This window comes from Dendrobates tinctorius, unplaced genomic scaffold (assembly GCF_039654945.1).
Source record: "Dendrobates tinctorius isolate UK_male_01 unplaced genomic scaffold, ASM3965494v1 ptg000109l, whole genome shotgun sequence".
In the NCBI taxonomy this organism is placed as follows: Eukaryota; Metazoa; Chordata; class Amphibia; order Anura; family Dendrobatidae; genus Dendrobates; species Dendrobates tinctorius.
This window is the reverse complement of record NW_027361777.1, coordinates 3,311,991-3,331,132: the sequence shown is the minus strand read 5'-3', so window position 1 is coordinate 3,331,132 and position 19,142 is coordinate 3,311,991.

Here is a 19,142-nt window from a genome sequence, read left to right as displayed (position 1 = left end):
TAGAAAAACATCAAAAATTTCAGTCCTGCATGATTCTACCAAGAAATGTGTGTTCATTGAAACCGCTGGTGTTTGATAGTTTGGGCCCTATTGAATAATGAATGTTTTGAATTTTCTCCAAAAGTAAAGTAGTTGCAAACTCATCCTTTTAGAAACTTGTTTGGGCTGTTGAGAGGAGTAAAAAACCATCAAAAATTTCAATCCTGCATGATTTTACCAAGAAATGTGATTCTTCATTCAAAACCTGATTTTTGCTATTGGGCTCTATTGAATAGTGAATGTTTTGAATTTTCTCCAAAAGTAAAGTAGTTGCAAACTCATGCTTTTAGAGACTTGTTTGGGCTCAAGAGAGGAGTAGAAAAACATCAAAAATTTCAGTCCTGCATGATTCTACCAAGAAATGTGTGTTCATTGAAACCGCTGGTTTTTGATAGTTTGGGCCCTATTGAATAATGAATGTTTTAAATTTTCTCCAAAAGTAAAGTAGTTGCAAACTCATCCTTTTAGAAATTGTTTGGGCTGTTGAGAGGAGTAAAAAACCATCAACAATTTCAATCCTGCATGATTTTACCAAGAAATGTGATTCTTCATTCAAAACCTGATTTTTGCTATTGGGCTCTATTGAATAGTGAATGTTTTGAATTTTCTCCAAAAGTAAAGTAGTTGCAAACTCATGATTTTAGAGACTTGTTTGGGCTCATGAGAGGAGTAGAAAAACATCAAAAATTTCAGTCCTGCATGATTCTACCAAGAAATGTGTGTTCATTCAAACCGCTGGTTTTTGATAGTTTGGGCCCTATTGAATAATGAATGTTTTGAATTTTCTCCAAAAGTAAAGTAGTTGCAAACTCATCCTTTTAGAAACTTGTTTGGGCTGTTGAGAGGAGTAAAAAAACATCAAAAATTTCAATCCTGCATGATTCTACCAAGAAATGTGATTCTTCATTCAAAACCTGATTTTTGCTATTGGGCTCTATTGAATAGTGAATGTTTTGAATTTTCTCCAAAAGTAAAGTAGTGGCAAACTCATGCTTTTAGAGACTTGTTTGGGCTCATGAGAGGAGTAGAAAAACATCAAAAATTTCAGTCCTGCATGATTCTACCAAGAAATGTGATTCTTCATTCAAAACCTGATTTTTGCTATTGGGCTCTATTGAATAATGAATGTTTTGAATTTTCTCCAAAAGTAAAGTAGTTGCAAACTCATCCTTTTAGAAACTTGTTTGGGCTGTTGAGAGGAGTAAAAAACCATCAAAAATTTCAATCCTGCATGATTCTACCAAGAAATGTGATTCTTCATTCAAAACGCTGGTTTTTGCTATTGGGCTCTATTGAATAATGAATGTTTTGAATTTTCTCCAAAAGTAAAGTAGTTGCAAACTCATGCTTTTAGAGACTTGTTTGGGCTCATGAGAGGAGTAGAAAAACATCAAAAATTTCAGTCCTGCATGATTCTACCAAGAAATGTGTGTTCATTCAAACCGCTGGTTTTTGATAGTTTGGGCCCTATTGAATAATGAATGTTTTGAATTTTCTCCAAATGTAAAGTAGTTGCAAACTCATCCTTTTAGAAACTTGTTTGGGCTGTTGAGAGGAGTAAAAAACCATCAAAAATTTCAATCCTGCATGATTTTACCAAGAAATGTGATTCTTCATTCAAAACCTGATTTTTGCTATTGGGCTCTATTGAATAGTGAATGTTTTGAATTTTCTCCAAAAGTAAAGTAGTTGCAAACTCATGCTTTTAGAGACTTGTTTGGGCTCATGAGAGGAGTAGAAAAACATCAAAAATTTCAGTCCTGCATAATTCTACCAAGAAATGTGTGTTCATTCAAACCGCTGGTTTTTGATAGTTTGGGCCCTATTGAATAATGAATGTTTTGAATTTTCTCCAAAAGTAAAGTAGTTGCAAACTCATCCTTTTAGAAACTTGTTTGGGCTGTTGAGAGGAGTAAAAAAGCATCAAAAATTTCAATCCTGCATGATTCTACCAAGAAATGTGATTCTTCATTCAAAACGCTGGTTTTTGCTATTGGGCTCTATTGAATAATGAATGTTTTGAATTTTCTCCAAAAGTAAAGTAGTTGCAAACTCATGCTTTTAGAGACTTGTTTGGGCTCATGAGAGGAGTAGAAAAACATCAAAAATTTCAGTCCTGCATGATTCTATCAAGAAATGTGTGTTCATTGAAACCGCTGGTTTTTGATAGTTTGGGCCCTATTGAATAATGAATGTTTTGAATTTTCTCCAAAAGTAAAGTAGTTGCAAACTCATCCTTTTAGAAACTTGTTTGGGCTGTTGAGAGGAGTAAAAAACCATCAAAAATTTCAATCCTGCATGATTTTACCAAGAAATGTGATTCTTCATTCAAAACCTGATTTTTGCTATTGGGCTCTATTGAATAGTGAATGTTTTGAATTTTCTCCAAAAGTAAAGTAGTTGCAAACTCATGCTTTTAGAGACTTGTTTGGGCTCATGAGAGTAGAAAAACATCAAAAATTTCAGTCCTGCATGATTCTACCAAGAAATGTGTGTTCATTCAAACCGCTGGTTTTTGATAGTTTGGGCCCTATTGAATAATGAATGTTTTGAATTTTCTCCAAAAGTAAAGTAGTTGCAAACTCATCCTTTTAGAAACTTGCTTGGGCTGTTGAGAGGAGTAAAAAACCATCAAAAATTTCAATCCTGCATGATTCTACCAAGAAATGTGATTCTTCATTCAAAACCTGATTTTTGCTATTGGGCTCTATTGAATAATGAATGTTTTGAATTTTCTCCAAAAGTAAAGTAGTTGCAAAGTCATGATTTTAGAGACTTGTTTGGGCTCATGAGAGGAGTAGAAAAACATCAAAAATTTCAGTCCTGCATGATTCTACCAAGAAATGTGATTCTTCATTCAAAACCTGATTTTTGCTATTGGGCTCTATTGAATAATGAATGTTTTGAATTTTCTCCAAAAGTAAAGTAGTTGCAAACTCATCCTTTTAGAAACTTGTTTGGGCTGTTGAGAGGAGTAAAAAACCATCAAAAATTTCAATCCTGCATGATTCTACCAAGAAATGTGATTCTTCATTCAAAACCTGATTTTTGCTATTGGGCTCTATTGAATAATGAATGTTTTGAATTTTCTCCAAAAGTAAAGTAGTTGCAAACTCATGCTTTTAGAGACTTGTTTGGGCTCATGAGAGGAGTAGAAAAACATCAAAAATTTCAGTCCTGCATGATTCTACCAAGAAATGTGTGTTCATTGAAACCGCTGGTTTTTGATAGTTTGGGCCCTATTGAATAATGAATGTTTTGAATTTTAACCAAAAGTAAAGTAGTTGCAAACTCATCCTTTTAGAAACTTGTTTGGGCTGTTGAGAGGAGTAAAAAACCATCAAAAATTTCAATCCTGCATGATTCTACCAAGAAATGTGATTCTTCATTCAAAACGCTGGTTTTTGCTATTGGGCTCTATTGAATAATGAATGTTTTGAATTTTCTCCAAAAGTAAAGTAGTTGCAAACTCATGCTTTTAGAGACTTGTTTGGGCTCATGAGAGGAGTAGAAAAACATCAAAAATTTCAGTCCTGCATGATTCTACCAAGAAATGTGTGTTCATTGAAACCGCTGGTGTTTGATAGTTTGGGCCCTATTGAATAATGAATGTTTTGAATTTTCTCCAAAAGTAAAGTAGTTGCAAACTCATCCTTTTAGAAACTTGTTTGGGCTGTTGAGAGGAGTAAAAAACCATCAAAAATTTCAATCCTGCATGATTTTACCAAGAAATGTGATTCTTCATTCAAAACCTGATTTTTGCTATTGGGCTCTATTGAATAGTGAATGTTTTGAATTTTCTCCAAAAGTAAAGTAGTTGCAAACTCATGCTTTTAGAGACTTGTTTGGGCTCAAGAGAGGAGTAGAAAAACATCAAAAATTTCAGTCCTGCATGATTCTACCAAGAAATGTGTGTTCATTGAAACCGCTGGTTTTTGATAGTTTGGGCCCTATTGAATAATGAATGTTTTAAATTTTCTCCAAAAGTAAAGTAGTTGCAAACTCATCCTTTTAGAAACTTGTTTGGGCTGTTGAGAGGAGTAAAAAACCATCAACAATTTCAATCCTGCATGATTTTACCAAGAAATGTGATTCTTCATTCAAAACCTGATTTTTGCTATTGGGCTCTATTGAATAGTGAATGTTTTGAATTTTCTCCAAAAGTAAAGTAGTTGCAAACTCATGATTTTAGAGACTTGTTTGGGCTCATGAGAGGAGTAGAAAAACATCAAAAATTTCAGTCCTGCATGATTCTACCAAGAAATGTGTGTTCATTCAAACCGCTGGTTTTTGATAGTTTGGGCCCTATTGAATAATGAATGTTTTGAATTTTCTCCAAAAGTAAAGTAGTTGCAAACTCATCCTTTTAGAAACTTGTTTGGGCTGTTGAGAGGAGTAAAAAAACATCAAAAATTTCAATCCTGCATGATTTTACCAAGAAATGTGATTCTTCATTCAAAACCTGATTTTTGCTATTGGGCTCTATTGAATAGTGAATGTTTTGAATTTTCTCCAAAAGTAAAGTAGTGGCAAACTCATGCTTTTAGAGACTTGTTTGGGCTCATGAGAGGAGTAGAAAAACATCAAAAATTTCAGTCCTGCATGATTCTACCAAGAAATGTGATTCTTCATTCAAAACCTGATTTTTGCTATTGGGCTCTATTGAATAATGAATGTTTTGAATTTTCTCCAAAAGTAAAGTAGTTGCAAACTCATCCTTTTAGAAACTTGTTTGGGCTGTTGAGAGGAGTAAAAAACCATCAAAAATTTCAATCCTGCATGATTCTACCAAGAAATGTGATTCTTCATTCAAAACGCTGGTTTTTGCTATTGGGCTCTATTGAATAATGAATGTTTTGAATTTTCTCCAAAAGTAAAGTAGTTGCAAACTCATGCTTTTAGAGACTTGTTTGGGCTCATGAGAGGAGTAGAAAAACATCAAAAATTTCAGTCCTGCATGATTCTACCAAGAAATGTGTGTTCATTCAAACCGCTGGTTTTTGATAGTTTGGGCCCTATTGAATAATGAATGTTTTGAATTTTCTCCAAATGTAAAGTAGTTGCAAACTCATCCTTTTAGAAACTTGTTTGGGCTGTTGAGAGGAGTAAAAAACCATCAAAAATTTCAATCCTGCATGATTTTACCAAGAAATGTGATTCTTCATTCAAAACCTGATTTTTGCTATTGGGCTCTATTGAATAGTGAATGTTTTGAATTTTCTCCAAAAGTAAAGTAGTTGCAAACTCATGCTTTTAGAGACTTGTTTGGGCTCATGAGAGGAGTAGAAAAACATCAAAAATTTCAGTCCTGCATAATTCTACCAAGAAATGTGTGTTCATTCAAACCGCTGGTTTTTGATAGTTTGGGCCCTATTGAATAATGAATGTTTTGAGTTTTCTCCAAAAGTAAAGTAGTTGCAAACTCATCCTTTTAGAAACTTGTTTGGGCTGTTGAGAGGAGTAAAAAACCATCAAAAATTTCAATCCTGCATGATTCTACCAAGAAATGTGATTCTTCATTCAAAACGCTGGTTTTTGCTATTGGGCTCTATTGAATAATGAATGTTTTGAATTTTCTCCAAAAGTAAAGTCGTTGCAAACTCATGCTTTTAGAGACTTCTTTGGGCTCATGAGAGGAGTAGAAAAACATCAAAAATTTCAGTCCTGCATGATTCTATCAAGAAATGTGTGTTCATTGAAACCGCTGGTTTTTGATAGTTTGGGCCCTATTGAATAATGAATGTTTTGAATTTTCTCCAAAAGTAAAGTAGTTGCAAACTCATCCTTTTAGAAACTTGTTTGGGCTGTTGAGAGGAGTAAAAAACCATCAAAAATTTCAATCCTGCATGATTTTACCAAGAAATGTGATTCTTCATTCAAAACCTGATTTTTGCTATTGGGCTCTATTGAATAGTGAATGTTTTGAATTTTCTCCAAAAGTAAAGTAGTTGCAAACTCATGCTTTTAGAGACTTGTTTGGGCTCATGAGAGTAGAAAAACATCAAAAATTTCAGTCCTGCATGATTCTACCAAGAAATGTGTGTTCATTCAAACCGCTGGTTTTTGATAGTTTGGGCCCTATTGAATAATGAATGTTTTGAATTTTCTCCAAAAGTAAAGTAGTTGCAAACTCATCCTTTTAGAAACTTGCTTGGGCTGTTGAGAGGAGTAAAAAAACATCAAAAATTTCAATCCTGCATGATTTTACCAAGAAATGTGATTCTTCATTCAAAACCTGATTTTTGCTATTGGGCTCTATTGAATAGTGAATGATTTGAATTTTCTCCAAAAGTAAAGTAGTTGCAAAGTCATGATTTTAGAGACTTGTTTGGGCTCATGAGAGGAGTAGAAAAACATCAAAAATTTCAGTCCTGCATGATTCTACCAAGAAATGTGATTCTTCATTCAAAACCTGATTTTTGCTATTGGGCTCTATTGAATAATGAATGTTTTGAATTTTCTCCAAAAGTAAAGTAGTTGCAAACTCATGCTTTTAGAGACTTGTTTGGGCTCATGAGAGGAGTAGAAAAACATCAAAAATTTCAGTCCTGCATGATTCTACCAAGAAATGTGTGTTCATTGAAACCGCTGGTTTTTGATAGTTTGGGCCCTATTGAATAATGAATGTTTTGAATTTTAACCAAAAGTAAAGTAGTTGCAAACTCATCCTTTTAGAAACTTGTTTGGGCTGTTGAGAGAAGTAAAAAACCATCAAAAATTTCAATCCTGCATGATTCTACCAAGAAATGTGATTCTTCATTCAAAACGCTGGTTTTTGCTATTGGGCTCTATTGAATAATGAATGTTTTGAATTTTCTCCAAAAGTAAAGTAGTTGCAAACTCATGCTTTTAGAGACTTGTTTGGGCTCATGAGAGGAGTAGAAAAACATCAAAAATTTCAGTCCTGCATGATTCTACCAAGAAATGTGTGTTCATTGAAACCGCTGGTGTTTGATAGTTTGGGCCCTATTGAATAATGAATGTTTTGAATTTTCTCCAAAAGTAAAGTAGTTGCAAACTCATCCTTTTAGAAACTTGTTTGGGCTGTTGAGAGGAGTAAAAAACCATCAAAAATTTCAATCCTGCATGATTTTACCAAGAAATGTGATTCTTCATTCAAAACCTGATTTTTGCTATTGGGCTCTATTGAATAGTGAATGTTTTGAATTTTCTCCAAAAGTAAAGTAGTTGCAAACTCATGCTTTTAGAGACTTGTTTGGGCTCATGAGAGGAGTAGAAAAACATCAAAAATTTCAGTCCTGCATGATTCTACCAAGAAATGTGTGTTCATTGAAACCGCTGGTTTTTGATAGTTTGGGCCCTATTGAACAATGAATGTTTTGAATTTTCTCCAAAAGTAAAGTAGTTGCAAACTCATCCTTTTAGAAACTTGTTTGGGCTTTTGAGAGGAGTAAAAAAAAATCAAAAATTTCAATCCTGCATGATTCTACCAAGAAATGTGATTCTTCATTCAAAACGCTGGTTTTTGCTATTGGGCTCTATTGAATAATGAATGTTTTGAATTTTCTCCAAAAGTAAAGTAGTTGCAAACTCATCCTTTTAGAGACTTGTTTGGGCTCATGAGAGGAGTAGAAAAACATCAAAAATTTCAGTCCTGCACGATTCTACCAAGAAATGTGTGTTCATTCAAACCGCTGGCTTTTGATATTTTGGGCCCTATTGAATAATGAATGTTTTGAATTTTCTCCAAAAGTAAAGTAGTTGCAAACTCATCCTTTTAGAAACTTGTTTGGGCTGTTGAGAGGAGTAAAAAACCATCAAAAATTTCAATCCTGCATGATTCTACCAAGAAATGTGATTCTTCATTCAAAACGCTGGTTTTTGCTATTGGGCTCTAATGAATAATGAATGTTTTGAATTTTCTCCAAAAGTAAAGTAGTTGCAAACTCATGCTTTTAGAAACTTGTTTGGGCTCATGAGAGGAGTAGAAAAACATCAAAAATTTCAGTCCTGCATGATTCTACCAAGAAATGTGTGTTCATTCAAACCGCTGGTTTTTGATAGTTTGGGCCCTATTGAATAATGAATGTTTTGAATTTTCTCCAAAAGTAAAGTAGTTGCAAACTCATCCTTTTAGAAACTTGTTTGGGCTGTTGAGAGGAGTAAAAAACCATCAAAAATTTCAATCCTGCATGATTCTACCAAGAAATGTGATTCTTCATTCAAACTGCTGGTTTTTGCTATTGGGCTCTATTGAATAATGAATGTTTTGAATTTTCTCCAAAAGTAAAGTAGTTGCAAACTCATGCTTTTAGAGACTTGTTTGGGCTCATGAGAGGAGTAGAAAAACATCAAAAATTTCAGTCCTGCATGATTCTACCAAGAAATGTGTGTTCATTCAAACCGCTGGTTTTTGATAGTTTGGGCCCTATTGAATAATGAATGTTTTGAATTTTCTCCAAAAGTAAAGTAGTTGCAAACTCATCCTTTTAGAAACTTGTTTGGGCTGTTGAGAGGAGTAAAAAACCATCAAAAATTTCAATCCTGCATGATTCTACCAAGAAATGTGATTCTTCATTCAAAACGCTGGTTTTTGCTATTGGGCTCTATTGAATAATGAATGTTTTGAATTTTCTCCAAAAGTAAAGTAGTTGCAAACTCATGCTTTTAGAGACTTGTTTGGGCTCATGAGAGGAGTAGAAAAACATCAAAAATTTCAGTCCTGCATGATTCTACCAAGAAATGTGTGTTCATTGAAACCGCTGGTTTTTGATAGTTTGGGCCCTATTGAATAATGAATGTTTTGAATTTTCTCCAAAAGTAAAGTAGTTGCAAATTCATCCTTTTAGAAACTTGTTTGGGCTGTTGAGAGGAGTAAAAAACCATCAAAAATTTCAATCCTGCATGATTTTACCAAGAAATGTGATTCTTCATTCAAAACCTGATTTTTGCTATTGGGCTCTATTGAATAGTGAATGTTTTGAATTTTCTCCAAAAGTAAAGTAGTTGCAAACTCATGCTTTTAGAGACTTGTTTGGGCTCATGAGAGGAGTAGAAAAACATCAAAAATTTCAGTCCTGCATGATTCTACCAAGAAATGTGTGTTCATTCAAACCGCTGGTTTTTGATAGTTTGGGCCCTATTGAATAATGAATGTTTTGAATTTTCTCCAAAAGTAAAGTAGTTGCAAACTCATCCTTTTAGAAACTTGCTTGGGCTGTTGAGAGGAGTAAAAAACCATCAAAAATTTCAATCCTGCATGATTTTACCAAGAAATGTGATTCTTCATTCAAAACCTGATTTTTGCTATTGGGCTCTATTGAATAGTGAATGTTTTGAATTTTCTCCAAAAGTAAAGTAGTTGCAAACTCATGATTTTAGAGACTTGTTTGGGCTCATGAGAGGAGTAGAAAAACATCAAAAATTTCAGTCCTGCATGATTCTACCAAGAAATGTGATTCTTCATTCAAAACGCTGGTTTTTGCTATTGGGCTCTATTGAATAATGAATGTTTTGAATTTTCTCCAAAAGTAAAGTAGTTGCAAACTCATGCTTTTAGAGACTTGTTTGGGCTCATGAGAGGAGTAGAAAAACATCAAAAATTTCAGTCCTGCATGATTCTACCAAGAAATGTGTGTTCATTGAAACCGCTGGTTTTTGATAGTTTGGGCCCTATTGAATAATGAATGTTTTGAATTTTCTCCAAAAGTAAAGTAGTTGCAAACTCATCCTTTTAGAAACTTGTTTGGGCTGTTGAGAGGAGTAAAAAACCATCAAAAATTTCAATCCTGCATGATTCTACCAAGAAATGTGATTCTTCATTCAAACCGCTGGTTTTTGCTATTGGGCTCTATTGAATAATGAATGTTTTGAATTTTCTCCAAAAGTAAAGTAGTTGCAAACTCATGCTTTTAGAGACATGTTTGGGCTCATGAGAGGAGTAGAAAAACATCAAAAATTTCAGTCCTGCATGATTCTACCAAGAAATGTGTGTTCATTCAAACCGCTGGTTTTTGATAGTTTGGGCCCTATTGAATAATGAATGTTTTGAATTTTCTCCAAAAGTAAAGTAGTTGCAAACTCATCCTTTTAGAAACTTGTTTGGGCTGTTGAGAGGAGTAAAAAACCATCAAAAATTTCAATCCTGCATGATTCTACCAAGAAATGTGATTCTTCATTCAAAACGCTGGTTTTTGCTATTGGGCTCTATTGAATAATGAATGTTTTGAATTTTCTCCAAAAGTAAAGTAGTTGCAAACTCATGCTTTTAGAGACTTGTTTGGGCTCATGAGAGGAGTAGAAAAACATCAAAAATTTCAGTCCTGCATGATTCTACCAAGAAATGTGTGTTCATTGAAACCGCTGGTTTTTGATAGTTTGGGCCCTATTGAATAATGAATGTTTTGAATTTTCTCCAAAAGTAAAGTAGTTGCAAATTCATCCTTTTAGAAACTTGTTTGGGCTGTTGAGAGGAGTAAAAAACCATCAAAAATTTCAATCCTGCATGATTTTACCAAGAAATGTGATTCTTCATTCAAAACCTGATTTTTGCTATTGGGCTCTATTGAATAGTGAATGTTTTGAATTTTCTCCAAAAGTAAAGTAGTTGCAAACTCATGCTTTTAGAGACTTGTTTGGGCTCATGAGAGGAGTAGAAAAACATCAAAAATTTCAGTCCTGCATGATTCTACCAAGAAATGTGTGTTCATTCAAACCGCTGGTTTTTGATAGTTTGGGCCCTATTGAATAATGAATGTTTTGAATTTTCTCCAAAAGTAAAGTAGTTGCAAACTCATCCTTTTAGAAACTTGCTTGGGCTGTTGAGAGGAGTAAAAAACCATCAAAAATTTCAATCCTGCATGATTTTACCAAGAAATGTGATTCTTCATTCAAAACCTGATTTTTGCTATTGGGCTCTATTGAATAGTGAATGTTTTGAATTTTCTCCAAAAGTAAAGTAGTTGCAAACTCATGATTTTAGAGACTTGTTTGGGCTCATGAGAGGAGTAGAAAAACATCAAAAATTTCAGTCCTGCATGATTCTACCAAGAAATGTGATTCTTCATTCAAAACGCTGGTTTTTGCTATTGGGCTCTATTGAATAATGAATGTTTTGAATTTTCTCCAAAAGTAAAGTAGTTGCAAACTCATGCTTTTAGAGACTTGTTTGGGCTCATGAGAGGAGTAGAAAAACATCAAAAATTTCAGTCCTGCATGATTCTACCAAGAAATGTGTGTTCATTGAAACCGCTGGTTTTTGATAGTTTGGGCCCTATTGAATAATGAATGTTTTGAATTTTCTCCAAAAGTAAAGTAGTTGCAAACTCATCCTTTTAGAAACTTGTTTGGGCTGTTGAGAGGAGTAAAAAACCATCAAAAATTTCAATCCTGCATGATTCTACCAAGAAATTTGATTCTTCATTCAAAACGCTGGTTTTTGCTATTGGGCTCTATTGAATAATGAATGTTTTGAATTTTCTCCAAAAGTAAAGTAGTTGCAAACTCATGCTTTTAGAAACTTGTTTGGGCTCATGAGAGGAGTAGAAAAACATCAAAAATTTCAGTCCTGCATGATTCTACCAAGAAATGTGTGTTCATTGAAACCGCTGGTGTTTGATAGTTTGGGCCCTATTGAATAATGAATGTTTTGAATTTTCTCCAAAAGTAAAGTAGTTGCAAACTCATCCTTTTAGAAACTTGTTTGGGCTGTTGAGAGGAGTAAAAAACCATCAAAAATTTCAATCCTGCATGATTTTACTAAGAAATGTGATTCTTCATTCAAAACCTGATTTTTGCTATTGGGCTCTATTGAATAGTGAATGTTTTGAATTTTCTCCAAAAGTAAAGTAGTTGCAAACTCATGCTTTTAGAGACTTGTTTGGGCTCATGAGAGGAGTGTAAAAACATCAAAAATTTCAGTCCTGCATGATTCTACCAAGAAATGTGTGTTCATTCAAACCGCTGGTTTTTGATAGTTTGGGCCCTATTGAATAATGAATGTTTTGAATTTTCTCCAAAAGTAAAGTAGTTGCAAACTCATCCTTTTAGAAACTTGTTTGGGCTTTTGAGAGGAGTAAAAAACCATCAAAAATTTCAATCCTGCATGATTCTACCAAGAAATGTGATTCTTCATTCAAAACTCTGGTTTTTGCTATTGGGCTCTATTGAATAATGAATGTTTTGAATTTTCTCCAAAAGTAAAGTAGTTGCAAACTCATCCTTTTAGAGACTTGTTTGGGCTCATGAGAGGAGTAGAAAAACATCAAAAATTTCAGTCCTGCACGATTCTACCAAGAAATGTGAGTTCATTCAAACCGCTGGCTTTTGATATTTTGGGCCCTATTGAATAATGAATGTTTTGAATTTTCTCCAAAAGTAAAGTAGTTGCAAACTCATCCTTTTAGAAACTTGTTTGGGCTGTTGAGAGGAGTAAAAAACCATCAAAAATTTCAATCCTGCATGATTCTACCAAGAAATGTGATTCTTCATTCAAAACCTGATTTTTGCTATTGGGCTCTATTGAATAATGAATGTTTTGAATTTTCTGCAAAAGTAAAGTAGTTGCAAACTCATGCTTTTAGAGACTTGTTTGGGCTCATGAGAGAAGTAGAAAAACATCAAAAATTTCAGTCCTGCATGATTCTACCAAGAAATGTGTGTTCATTGAAACCGCTGGTTTTTGATAGTTTGGGCCCTATTGAATAATGAATGTTTTGAATTTTCTCCAAAAGTAAAGTAGTTGCAAACTCATCCTTTTAGAAACTTGTTTGGGCTGTTGAGAGGAGTAAAAAACCATCAACAATTTCAATCCTGCATGATTTTACCAAGAAATGTGATTCTTCATTCAAAACCTGATTTTTGCTATTGGGCTCTATTGAATAGTAAATGTTTTGAATTTTCTCCAAAAGTAAAGTAGTTGCAAACTCATGCTTTTAGAGACTTGTTTGGGCTCATGAGAGGAGTAGAAAAACATCAAAAATTTCAGTCCTGCATGATTCTACCAAGAAACGTGTGTTCATTCAAACCGCTGGTTTTTGATAGTTTGGGCCCTATTGAATAATGAATGTTTTGAATTTTCTCCAAAAGTAAAGTAGCTGCAAACTCATCCTTTTAGAAACTTGTTTGGGCTGTTGAGAGGAGTAAAAAACCATCAAAAATTTCAATCCTGCATGATTCTACCAAGAAATGTGATTCTTCATTCAAAACGCTGGTTTTTGCTATAGGGCTCTATTGAATAATGAATGTTTTGAATTTTCTCCAAAAGTAAAGTAGTTGCAAACTCATGTTTTTAGAGACTTGTTTGGGCTCATGAGAGGAGTAGAAAAACATCAAAAATTTCAGTCCTGCATGATTCTACCAAGAAATGTGTGTTCATTGAAACCACTGGTTTTTGATAGTTTGGGCCCTATTGAATAATGAATGTTTTGATTTTTCTCCAAAAGTAAAGTAGTTGCAAACTCATCCTTTTAGAAACTTGTTTGGGCTGTTGAGAGGAGTAAAAAACCATCAAAAATTTCAATCCTGCATGATTTTACCAAGAAATGTGATTCTTCATTCAAAACGCTGGTTTTTGCTATTGGGCTCTATTGAATAATGAATGTTTTGAATTTTCTCCAAAAGTAAAGTAGTTGCAAACTCATGCTTTTAGAGACTTGTTTGGGCTCATGAGAGGAGTAGAAAAACATCAAAAATTTCAGTCCTGCATGATTCTACCAAGAAATGTGTGTTCATTGAAACCGCTGGTTTTTGATAGTTTGGGCCCTATTGAATAATGAATGTTTTGAATTTTCTCCAAAAGTAAAGTAGTTGCAAACATCCTTTTAGAAACTTGCTTGGGCTGTTGAGAGGAGTAAAAAACCATCAAAAATTTCAATCCTGCATGATTTTACCAAGAAATGTGATTCTTCATTCAAAACCTGATTTTTGCTATTGGGCTCTATTGAATAGTGAATGTTTTGAATTTTCTCCAAAAGTAAAGTAGTTGCAAACTCATGATTTTAGAGACTTGTTTGGGCTCATGAGAGGAGTAGAAAAACATCAAAAATTTCAGTCCTGCATGATTCTACCAAGAAATGTGATTCTTCATTCAAAACCTGATTTTTGCTACTGGGCTCTATTGAATAATGAATGTTTTGAATTTTCTCCAAAAGTAAAGTAGTTGCAAACTCATCCTTTTAGAAACTTGTTTGGGCTGTTGAGAGGAGTAAAAAACCATCAAAAATTTCAATCCTGCATGATTCTACCAAGAAATGTGATTCTTCATTCAAAACGCTGGTTTTTGTTATTGGGCTCTATTGAATAATGAATGTTTTGAATTTTATGCAAAAGTAAAGTAGTTGCAAACTCATGCTTTTAGAGACTTGTTTGGGCTCATGAGAGGAGTAGAAAAACATCAAAAATTTCAGTCCTGCATGATTCTACCAAGAAATGTGTGTTCATTGAAACCGCTGGTTTTTGATAGTTTGGGCCCTATTGAATAATGAATGTTTTGAATTTTCTCCAAAAGTAAAGTAGTTGCAAACTCATCCTTTTAGAAACTTGTTTGGGCTGTTGAGCGGAGTAAAAAACCATCAAAAATTTCAATCCTGCATGATTTTACCAAGAAATGTGATTCTTCATTCAAAACCTGATTTTTCTATTGGGCTCTATTGAATAGTGAATGTTTTGAATTTTCTCCAAAAGTAAAGTAGTTGCAAACTCATGCTTTTAGAGACTTGTTTGGGCTCATGAGAGGAGTAGAAAAACATCAAAAATTTCAGTCCTGCATGATTCTACCAAGAAATGTGTGTTCATTCAAATCGCTGGTTTTTGATAGTTTGGGCCCTATTGAATAATGAATGTTTTGAATTTTCTCCAAAAGTAAAGTAGTTGCAAACTCATCCTTTTAGAAACTTGTTTGGGCTGTTGAGAGGAGTAAAAAACCATCAAAAATTTCAATCCTGCATGATTCTACCAAGAAATGTGATTCTTCGTTCAAAACGCTGGTTTTTGCTATTGGGCTCTATTGAATAATGAATGTTTTGAATTTTCTCCAAAAGTAAAGTAGTTGCAAACTCATGCTTTTAGAGACTTGTTTGGGCTCATGAGAGGAGTAGAAAAACATCAAAAATTTCAGTCCTGCATGATTCTACCAAGAAATGTGTGTTCATTGAAACCGCTGGTTTTTGATAGTTTGGGCCCTATTGAATAATGAATGTTTTGAATTTTCTCCAAAAGTAAAGTAGTTGCAAACTCATCCTTTTAGAAACTTGTTTGGGCTGTTGAGAGGAGTAAAAAACCATCAAAAATTTCAATCCTGCATGATTCTACCAAGAAATGTGATTCTTCATTCAAAACGCTGGTTTTTGCTATTGGGCTCTATTGAATAATGAATGTTTTGAATTTTCTCCAAAAGTAAAGTAGTTGCAAACTCATACTTTTAGAGACTTGTTTGGGCTCATGAGAGGAGTAGAAAAACATCAAAAATTTCAGTCCTGCATGATTCTACCAAGAAATGTGTGTTTATTGAAACCGCTGGTTTTTGATAGTTTGGGCCCTATTGAATAATGAATGTTTTGAATTTTCTCCAAAAGTAAAGTAGTTGCAAACTCATCCTTTTAGAAACTTGTTTGGGCTGTTGAGAGGAGTAAAAAACCATCAAAAATTTCAATCCTGCATGATTTTACCAAGAAATGTGATTCTTCATTCAAAACCTGATTTTTGCTATTGGGCTCTATTGAATAGTGAATGTTTTGAATTTTCTCCAAAAGTAAAGTAGTTGCAAACTCATGCTTTTAGAGACTTGTTTGGGCTCATGAGAGTAGAAAAACATCAAAAATTTCAGTCCTGCATGATTCTACCAAGAAATGTGTGTTCATTCAAACCGCTGGTTTTTGATAGTTTGGGCCCTATTGAATAATGAATGTTTTGAATTTTCTCCAAAAGTAAAGTAGTTGCAAACATCCTTTTAGAAACTTGCTTGGGCTGTTGAGAGGAGTAAAAAACCATCAAAAATTTCAATCCTGCATGATTTTACCAAGAAATGTGATTCTTCATTCAAAACCTGATTTTTGCTATTGGGCTCTATTGAATAGTGAATGTTTTGAATTTTCTCCAAAAGTAAAGTAGTTGCAAACTCATGATTTTAGAGACTTGTTTGGGCTCATGAGAGGAGTAGAAAAACATCAAAAATTTCAGTCCTGCATGATTCTACCAAGAAATGTGATTCTTCATTCAAAACCTGATTTTTGCTATTGGGCTCTATTGAATAATGAATGTTTTGAATTTTCTCCAAAAGTAAAGTAGTTGCAAACTCATCCTTTTAGAAACTTGTTTGGGCTGTTGAGAGGAGAAAAAAACCATCAAAAATTTCAATCCTGCATGATTCTACCAAGAAATGTGATTCTTCATTCAAAACGCTGGTTTTTGTTATTGGGCTCTATTGAATAATGAATGTTTTGAATTTTCTCCAAAAGTAAAGTAGTTGCAAACTCATGCTTTTAGAGACTTGTTTGGGCTCATGAGAGGAGTAGAAAAACATCAAAAATTTCAGTCCTGCATGATTCTACCAAGAAATGTGTGTTTATTGAAACCGCTGGTTTTTGATAGTTTGGGCCCTATTGAATAATGAATGTTTTGAATTTTCTCCAAAAGTAAAGTAGCTGCAAACTCATCCTTTTAGAAACTTGTTTGGGCTGTTGAGAGGAGTAAAAAACCATCAAAAATTTCAATCCTGCATGATTCTACCAAGAAATGTGATTCTTCATTCAAAACGCTGGTTTTTGCTATTGGGCTCTATTGAATAATGAATGTTTTGAATTTTCTCCAAAAGTAAAGTAGTTGCAAACTCATGCTTTTAGAGACTTGTTTGGGCTCATGAGAGGAGTAGAAAAACATCAAAAATTTCAGTCCTGCATGATTCTACCAAGAAATGTGTGTTCATTGAAACCACTGGTTTTTGATAGTTTGGGCCCTATTGAATAATGAATGTTTTGAATTTTCTCCAAAAGTAAAGTAGTTGCAAACTCATCCTTTTAGAAACTTGTTTGGGCTCTTGAGAGGAGTAAAAAACCATCAAAAATTTCAATCCTGCATGATTTTACCAAGAAATGTGATTCTTCATTCAAAACCTGATTTTTGCTATTGGGCTCTATTGAATAGTGAATGTTTTGAATTTTCTCCAAAAGTAAAGTAGTTGCAAACTCATGCTTTTAGAGACTTGTTTGGGCTCATGAGAGGAGTAGAAAAACATCAAAAATTTCAGTCCTGCATGATTCTACCAAGAAATGTGTGTTCATTCAAACCGCTGGTTTTTGATAGTTTGGGCCCTATTGAATAATGAATGTTTTGAATTTTCTCCAAAAGTAAAGTAGTTGCAAACTCATCCTTTTAGAAACTTGTTTGGGCTGTTGAGAGGAGTAAAAAACCATCAAAAATTTCAATCCTGCATGATTTTACCAAGAAATGTGATTCTTCATTCAACACCTGATTTTTGCTATTGGGCTCTATTGAATAGTGAATGTTTTGAATTTTCTCCAAAAGTAAAGTAGTTGCAAACTCATGCTTTTAGAGACTTGTTTGGGCTCATGAGAGGAGTAGAAAAACATCAAAAATTTCAGTCCTGCATGATTCTACCAAGAAATGTGATTCTTCATTCAAAACCTGATTTTTGCTATTGGGCTCTATTGAATAATGAATGTTTTGAATTTTCTCCAAAAGTAAAGTAGTTGCAAACTCATCCTTTTAGAAACTTGTTTGGGCTGTTGAGAGGAGTAAAAAACCATCAAAAATTTCAATCCTGCATGATTCTACCAAGAAATGTGATTCTTCATTCAAAACGCTGGTTTTTGCTATTGGGCTCTATTGAATAATGAATGTTTTGAATTTTCTCCAAAAGTAAAGTAGTTGCAAACTCATGCTTTTAGAGACTTGTTTGGGCTCATGAGAGGAGTAGAAAAACATCAAAAATTTCAGTTCTGCATGATTCTACCAAGAAATGTGTGTTCATTGAAACCGCTGGTTTTAGATAGTTTGGGCCCTATTGAATAATGAATGTTTTGAATTTTCTCCAAAAGTAAAGTAGTTGCAAACTCATCCTTTTAGAAACTTGTTTGGGCTGTTGAGAGGAGTAAAAAACCATCAAAAATTTCAATCCTGCATGATTTTACCAAGAAATGTGATTCTTCATTCAAAACCTGATTTTTGCTATTGGGCTCTATTGAATAGTGAATGTTTTGAATTTTCTCCAAAAGTAAAGTAGTTGCAAACTCATGCTTTTAGAGACTTGTTTGGGCTCATGAGAGGAGTAGAAAAACATCAAAAATTTCAGTCCTGCATGATTCTACCAAGAAATGTGTGTTCATTCAAACCGCTGGTTTTTGATAGTTTGGGCCCTATTGAATAATGAATGTTTTGAATTTTCTCCAAAAGTAAAGTAGTTGCAAACTCATCCTTTTAGAAACTTGTTTGGGCTGTTGAGAGGAGTAAAAAACCATCAAAAATTTCAATCTTGCATGATTTTACCAAGAAATGTGATTCTTCATTCAAAACCTGATTTTGGCTATTGGGCTCTATTGAATAGTGAATGTTTTGAATTTTCTCCAAAAGTAAAGTAGTTGCAAACTCATGATTTTAGAGACTTGTTTGGGCTCATGAGAGGAGTAGAAAAACATCAAAAATTTCAGTCCTGCATGATTCTACCAAGAAATGTGATTCTTCATTCAAAACGCTGGTTTTTGCTATTGGGCTCTATTGAATAATGAATGTTTTGAATTTTCTCCAAAAGTAAAGTAGTTGCAAACTCATGCTTTTAGAGACTTGTTTGGGCTCATGAGAGGAGTAGAAAAATATCAAAAATTTCAGTCCTGCATGATTCTACCAAGAAATGTGTGTTCATTGAAACCGCTGGTTTTTGATAGTTTGGGCCCTATTGAATAATGAATGTTTTGAATTTTCTCCAAAAGTAAAGTAGTTGCAAACTCATCCTTTTAGAAACTTGTTTGGGCTGTTGAGAGGAGTAAAAAACCATCAAAAATTTCAATCCTGCATGATTCTACCAAGAAATGTGTTTCTTCATTCAAAACGCTGGTTTTTGCTATTGGGCTCTATTGAATAGTGAATGTTTTGAATTTTCTCCAAAAGTAAAGTAGTTGCAAACTCATGCT